Source organism: Papaver somniferum, chromosome 6 (assembly GCF_003573695.1).
Source record: "Papaver somniferum cultivar HN1 chromosome 6, ASM357369v1, whole genome shotgun sequence".
Taxonomy (NCBI): domain Eukaryota; kingdom Viridiplantae; phylum Streptophyta; class Magnoliopsida; order Ranunculales; family Papaveraceae; genus Papaver; species Papaver somniferum.
The window spans coordinates 75,788,958-75,796,875 of record NC_039363.1 but is presented as its reverse complement, the minus strand read 5'-3'; the positions used below and the strand labels follow the sequence as shown (position 1 = coordinate 75,796,875).

The 7,918-nt window shown below is 38.8% G+C and overlaps 1 pseudogene; it reads left to right on the top strand.

The window, feature by feature from the left end:
* The first annotated feature begins 4,568 nt into the window (after window positions 1–4,568).
* LOC113292033 lies at window positions 4,569–4,668 on the top strand (annotated as a pseudogene).
* The last annotated feature ends 3,250 nt before the right edge of the window (window positions 4,669–7,918 follow it).

Genomic DNA, 7,918 nt, shown 5'->3' with positions numbered 1-7,918 from the left:
CAACTTCCCGGGGAATAGATGCAACCGAGTGTCATATAGAAGAACTTTTTGACCTGGAGAAAATGACTTTCGTAAAATATTCCTATCATGCACAAGTTTCATTTTGTTCTTATACTCCTTAGCACTATCGTATGCATCTCTACGAATCTCGTCCAACTCATTGAGCTGGAGCTTTCTTTGAGCTCCTGCCTTGTCAAGTGAAAAGTTTAAGTTCTTAATAGCCCAATAGGCTCGATGCTCTAACTCAACAGGCAGGTGACATGCCTTGCCAAATACTAAACGATAAGGTGACATTCCAATGGGTGTCTTAAACGCAGTACGGTAAGCCCATAAGGCATCAGTAAGCCTCGACGACCAGTCTTTCCTATTTGGATTAACTGTTTTCTCTAGAATACGTTTAATTTCCCTATTGGAAACCTCTACCTGACCACTAGTCTGAGGGTGATATGGGGTTGCTACTTTATGGGTAATACCGTATTGTTTCATTAAAACGGTCTATTACAAAAGTGTGAACCTCCATCACTAATTATAGCTCGCGGCGTACCAAAACGTGTAAGTATATCTTTCAAAAACTGGACTACGACCCTGTGGTCATTGTTTTACACGGAACCGCCTCAACCCACTTAGACACATAGTCTACAGCGACAAGTATGTAAAGATAACCAAACGAAATAGGAAATGGACCCATAAAATCAATGCCCCACACATCAAAGACCTCAATCACTAAAATAGGGTTCAAAGGCATCATATTTCTACGGGAAATGGTTCCTAACTTCTGGCAACGCTCACAAGAAACACAATGACTATGGGAATCTTTAAACAACGAAGGCCAGTAAAATCCACACTGCAAAATCTTAGCAGCAGTCTTCTTAGCACTAAAATGACCCCCACATGCATGTTCATGACAAAAGGAGATAATACTAGACTGGTCACTCTCAGATACACATCTCCTAATAATCTGGTCCGGACAATACTTAAACAGATAAGGATCGTCCCAAAAGAAATGCTTAACCTCGGCTAAAAACCTAGAACGATCTTGCTTACCCCAATGTTGAGGCATTCGACCAGTAACAAGATAATTCACTATATTTGCATACCAAGGTGATTGGGAAACAGAGAACAATTGTTCATCAGGAAAACTATCCCTTATAGGAAGGGAATTATTAGGGGAACTAACAACTAGCCTAGACAAGTGGTCTGCTACCACATTCTCTGCACCCTTTTTGTCTCTAATGTCTGGACAAAATTCTTGTAACAAAAGGATCCATCTAATCAATCTAGGTTTGGTATCCTTCTTAGACAAAAGGTATTTCAAAGCAGCATGATCAGTATAGATTACGATCTTAGAACCTAATAAATAGGATCTAAACTTATCCAAGGCAAACACGATGGCTAGCAATTCCTTCTCGGTAGTTGTATAGTTCATTTGGGCATCATTCAGAGTTTTGCTAGCATAGTAAATCACATGGAGTAATTTGTTTTCTCGCTGACCTAGCACAACGCCTATAGCATAATCTGAAGCATCACACATAATTTCAAAGGGTAGGTTCCAGTTAGGTGCCTGGACTATCGGGGCAGTAGTGAGTAAAGTTTTAAGCTTATCAAAAGCCTTTAAGCAAGCATCATCAAAGACAAACTTAACATCTTTTGCAAGCAAATTGCAAAGAGGTCTAGAAATCAAGCTAAAATCCTTAATGAATCGACGGTAAAAACCTGCATGCCCTAAGAATGACCTAATATCTTTTACGGTTTTTGGGACCTGTAGAGTCTTAATAAGGTCAATTTTTTTGTCTACCTCTATACCCTTTGAAGAAACGATGTGCCCTAAGACAATTCCTGATTCAACCATGAAATGGCATTTTTCCCAATTAAGCACTAAATTTTTTCCTTACACCTAGTCAACACTAATGTCAAATGATGCAAGCACTCATCAAAAGATGAACCAAATACTGAAAAATCATCCATAAAGACCTCTAAAAACCGTTCTACCATATCAGAAAATATGCTCATCATACAACGCTGAAAAGTCGCAGGGGCATTACATAACCCGAAAGGCATGCGTCTATACGCAAAGGTACCAAAGGGACAGGTAAAAGTGGTTTTCTCTTGGTCTTCTGGGGCAATAACGATCTGATTATAACCGGAGTAGCCATCTAAGAAGCAATAGTGACTATGTCCAGCTAATCGCTCTAGCATTTGGTCGATAAAAGGAAGGGGAAAGTGATCCTTCCTTGTGACCTTGTTCAATTTCCTATAGTCAATACACACACGCCATCCCGTGGTCACTCGGGTTGGGATTAATTCATTATTATCATTCTGGACTACAGTGATACCTGATTTCTTGGGGACAACCTGAACAGGGCTGACCCACTTACTGTCTGAAATTGGGTAAATAATACCCGCATCTAACAACTTAAGCACCTCTTTTCGAACTACCTCTTTCATGTTAGGGTTCAGTCGACGTTGCATCTCCCTAGAAGGTTTGGAGTCTTCCTCTAAATGAATCTGATGCATACACACAGTAGGACTTATACCCTTAATGTCTGCTATAGTCCACCCTAAAGCTTCCTTATTGTCTTGAAGTATTTACTAGCCTACTTTCCTGATCACTATCCAAATCGGAAGCTACAATCACAGGTAAAGTCTCAGATGGGCCTAAAAACACATACTTTAGAGTATCGGGTAGTGGTTTAAGGTCCAACTTTGGGGGCTCTTCTAAAGAAGGAATTAGGGTAGTCTCAGAAACTGGTAACGGTTCGAACCTAGCTTTCCATCTATCAGTGTCTAACACAGGGGTAGAATCTAATAGAGCATTCACTTGTTCAATAGTGCTATCGTCATCAAAATCTAAACCAAAATGGGATAGACAACTTTCTAATGGGTCTTCAAATAAATGTTTGGTAATGACTTCTGAACTAAGGCTTCTATCATGTTCACCTCTTCAACACATGTGTCATCTAGCTCATAAGGTAGCTTACTGACATTAAAAATGTTCATCTATAGTCATATTACCAAAAGATAAATTCATCACACCATTTCGACAGTTAATGATCGCATTCGACGTAGCTAAAAACGGGCGACCTAAAATCACAGGTATCTGGTTCTCTGGGTCAGGGACAGGTTGAGTATCTAGGACCACGAAATCCACTGGATAGATAAACTTGTCGACCTCAATAAGGACATCCTCAATAACACCTCGAGGAATTTTAACAGACCTATCAGCTAACTGCAGTGTTATCTGAGTAGGTTTCATTTCACCAAGTCCTATGTAAGTACACATGGTACGGAAGTAGGTTCACACTGGCTCCTAAGTCAAGTAAAGCTTTTTCTACCCGGCGTTTACCTATTGTACAAGCAATGGTAGGGGAACCTGGGTCTTTGTACTTTGGAGTTGTAGTGTTTTGAATAATTGAACTTACGTGACTAGCTAAAAAGGCTTTCTTATGGACGCTAAGTTTTCGCTTTCGCGTACACATATCCTTAAGGAACTTGGCATAAGCAGGAATTTGCCTAATTGCATCTAATAAAGGAAGGTTTATGGTAACTTGCTTAAAAACCTCCAATATGTCATTAAAGTTCGATTCCTTCTTTGTTGGTACTAATAGCTGAGGAAATGGGGCTCTAGGCACAGAATCAGACCTCTCAGGAACTGAGTTGGCATCATCAGAAATTTTATCAGTTTCCTTAGCTAGTGGTCCTGAGGGGTGAACTACAGTATGTTCACTATCGGGCATGGTTACCTGATTGTCTACTATTCTACCACTCCTAAGGGTTCTAATAGCATTCAATTGATTCGATGGTTTTGTACCTACTTCATGAACTCCTCTAGGATTGGGATTAGTCTGACTAGGGAACCTACCATTATCTCTCTCACTTAAGGTCTTAGCTATTTGGCCGACTTGAAGTTCTAACTTAGCAAGGCTCTGAGCATTAGTTTGAAAATTCTGCTTGGTTTCCTGTTGAAAACTAACATGGCTCTGTGCTAACATTTCCTGAGTTTTTGCTAACATCTTAATAGATTCCTCTAAGCTAGTCGTTTTATTTTTTGGGCCTGATGTATTCCTAGTGTAGCCAAAACCTGGGGGAGCATTAGAATTATTAGACTGACCCTGACTCTGGCCCTTAGACCATGAAAAGTTCGGATGGTTTCTCCAACCAGGATTATAGGTTTCTGAATATGGGTCAAACTTCTGACGATTATCAAACCTAGTGTTATTATATAGAGCATTGGCTTGCTCTTCATTATTCTGGCCTTCCCAAAAAGGCTCCAATCTACCACTAGTGTTACCCACTTCTAAAGCTTCTAACCTTTTCGCTATAGCAGCAATTTTGGCATCTGATTCATAGCCTCCTTCTACCCTATTAACGTTTCCTCTGCCGAGAAGAATTGTTTTCTGGGGTCCCCTACTACTTTCCCATTGTTGGGTCTTTTCGGCGACTTCATGCAAATATGTCATCGCGTCATCAACTGTTTGGTTCTCAAATCCACCAGTACACATAGATTCTACTGTGGTTGTGTGGGATAATCTAAACCCTCATAAAGGATCTGAACTAACCTAACCTTCTCTAAACCATGATGAGGACATTGGGCTAATAAATCATTGAACCTTTCCAAATACCTATACAAAGTTTCTCCCTCCTGTTGAGAAAACGTGCAGATTTGCGTCCTAATAGACGATGTTTTGTGCCTAGGGAAAAACTTGTTCAAAAAGGCAGATGTAAGTTGTTCATACGTTTCGATTGACCCGGAAGCCAAACTATATAACGATTTAGCTTTATCTTTCAGGGAAAAGGGGAATAACCTAAGTTTCAAAGCATCATCATCTAGGTTTCTAATCCTGAGGGTACTACAAATTTCCTCAAAGTCCCTAACATGGAAATAGGGGTTTTCATTTTCTTTCCCTAAAAAGATTGGGAGCAGCTGTAAGGTCCCAGGTTTAAGTTCATAAGTTGCTTCCGTCTCAGCTAACCTGATACATGAGGGACGAGTAGTCCTAGTTGGATTCAATAAAGCTTTCTAAGTTGCCATTTCTGGCGCTATCGGAGTAACAGGGATTCTCTCCTCAGTCAAAGGACGTTCAAAAACAGACTCTTCAGAAGTCGTACTCTCTAGATTAAGGTAATCGAGACGCTTAGAACTACTAGGTTTCTCTTTAACAAATCTACCTAGTGCGTCTCTTTTACGTTCAGGCATACAATAGAATTTTTTAAATTGGAAGGGTAAGCAAACACAGATCAAGGCCGACTCAACCAAATCAAACCTATTGATTTCTAGCAAACAAAAAGCCTGATAGCTCCACTTAGATTGTTTCTAGACCAGCTTCTAATCCTTCGAACGAGAATCCTTTACAATTTAAGCAAACCCCTATGGAATCAATCCGAGTTAAAGTAAGTTGAATAGAGGCGAGGGAAGCTCGGTGGAGCTTTGATACCCAAGGCCTCACCGGTATTACAAGGAGGCGCAGTCACGCATTCAATTTACAGAAACCGTCAAGAACTTCGAAGTATGCTTAAAAGAGTAACCAATATTTTTCGAATGACTTTCCTGTTAAGCTCGTTACCCTATCAGTCTTGTTCCAGTCAAAATTTTAGGCTTAGGTTCGCGTAGGTTACGTGTTTCTAAAGCGGGAAAAAAGAGAACGATGATGAAATCCGAACCCTTATCTTGTATGGCCAGGCCTTGCCCTTTACTAGAAAAATAAATGTCTGTATTCAGTCCTCAACATATATGCATACGAAGGAGTCCAGTAACTCGCTGACAGGGGATTTACGAGTGTTTAGAATCTTACCTCCCGTTCCAGACGGGGGATGAATCGGTTGTAGTCGACTCGGGCCACTGACTCCGATGTCAAGTGTACGAACCCAAGGTGCAGAGACAATATCGTAATTGTCCTCCTTCTCTGCAAACAGTTTATACTTAAAGTACTCTTCCGTAGGGTAATAAAAAAATAATGTCCCAAAGTTCGAAAGTCCAAAAAGAAAAGAAAAATTACAAAAATAATAAACCTTAATACAGTTTTTTTTTCTAAAAGAAACAAACCCTAAGCTAAAATTGTCTAAAATAAAATTGTCTTCTTTTCTGTTCTTTTTGCTTTAATCTTTAGCTCCAAGTCTTTATGAAATCATCAAACTCTTTGGCTCAATTTTATTTATGATCCAGAACCTGTAGACACAAGATAAATACCCAAAAACATAAAAAAGAACAAAAAAAATGACAAAAAAAATAAAATAAATCTAAAACCCTAAAAACAAGTCTGCGTCGGCGGCGCCAAAAATTGATGTGATTTGTAGATAGTGGTAAAAAGTGATTCGATTCTCGAACTTGTGAAGGATAACTTTAAACTTAAATTCAAAACTAAATAGAAAACTCGCTAATAATTATAACAAACACGGACAAAGTTGGTATCAATATTAAAAGAACACTGAGGCTAAGATTCCACTATTTTCCAAGTTCAAAGTGATTTGGTCCAAATATTTATATCCATGCAATTTTCTCGTTTAATTTGATTCTAAAATATTGCAACTAATAGATTTTCAAAAGTAATAATTGTAAATACCAAGTATGAAGCATCAAGAGTCTATAAACTAAGCATACTCCATCAAAGTAGATCACAATCACTCAAATAAAAATCATATTCAATAATAGTTCAAGGCAAATAATCATAATAATAATTGCAATAAATTAAATAAAATAGATTGTACCACTTTTTGTTGGAAAAATAGCTTCCTCTATCGCCTCAACAATGGGGTTTAGCTCCTCATATTAATCATGATGTCAAAGTAATTGTTTATGGCTCAAAAGATGATTAAAAAGATGAAAAGTGATAATACAGACGATTCGCAACAGTTTGTTGGTGTTGCAGAATCACCGTTACAGGGAGAAATAGTAACTAAAGACCTAATGCAACCGCTGTGATGAACGACACATAAGTACTGCTGTGAAACAACGATATTTTGCTGCGACAGTTGCTTGTGCGTCAATGTTCTTCGTGTTCTTCCTCTTCAGCAGCAGCAGCAGCAAAATATTGTATTTTTCCTGCAACTCGATCTCTGGAGCTTTCTATTCTCCTCTAAACTTCTCCTAAGGTTTCGTACCCCATATATGAGACTCGAAACAACTTATATATACTCTACAGGTGACGATATTTCGAGAAAGATTTCAATTATCTTCCCGTTCTCTTCTCTGCAAGTCACGGACTTTTCTGCCTTTCCTTTTTCTTCTACGCGTAAACAGAGTTGTCCAAGCCTCCAGAACTCTCTCAAGACCCTAATAAAATCTTTATACAATCTCTTATTTCCATCATTCCACGTAACTTCTACATACTGAAACAGAAAAATACCCGATATATTATCATCTACTCTGTTTTAAGAAATCTTCTTTCTTTCCATGAATAAATCCCCCAAATTCCTGTTTTGATAAAGCAGGCCAATCACCGTACGATCCCGTGAAAAACTCCATGAAAATCTCTCTTCAATCTTTCCCAGGACCCGAGAAAACTATCCTCCCCTGTGTTGTCGAGAACTGATTATCCATCCCATTTCAATCGATCCAAACTCTCATAATAAGCCTGTCTTCTCTTGATAAGTCAGCCCATCAAAAATCAGCCATTGAATCTCGTTGTTTCACGTCCAACTGATGCTCCAAAATTCACGCAGGTAATAATATAGTTTCCCGCCAAAATTGTGTTTGAACGATGAAGAAAAATGGGATGCAAATAGCGTGCGACATGAAATAATAAAGAGGATACCCCTTATCAGTAAGTGCCCATTAGTAATTGAAGTGCCCCTTATCCAAACTGAGAGTCCGAATAGTAAGTATCCTCCGGGTGTTTACCATAATAAGTAAAAAAATGAGCCCTAACAATATATAGAATCGAGAAAAATCGAACACAAAAATGTGTCTATCACTGGTGATTGC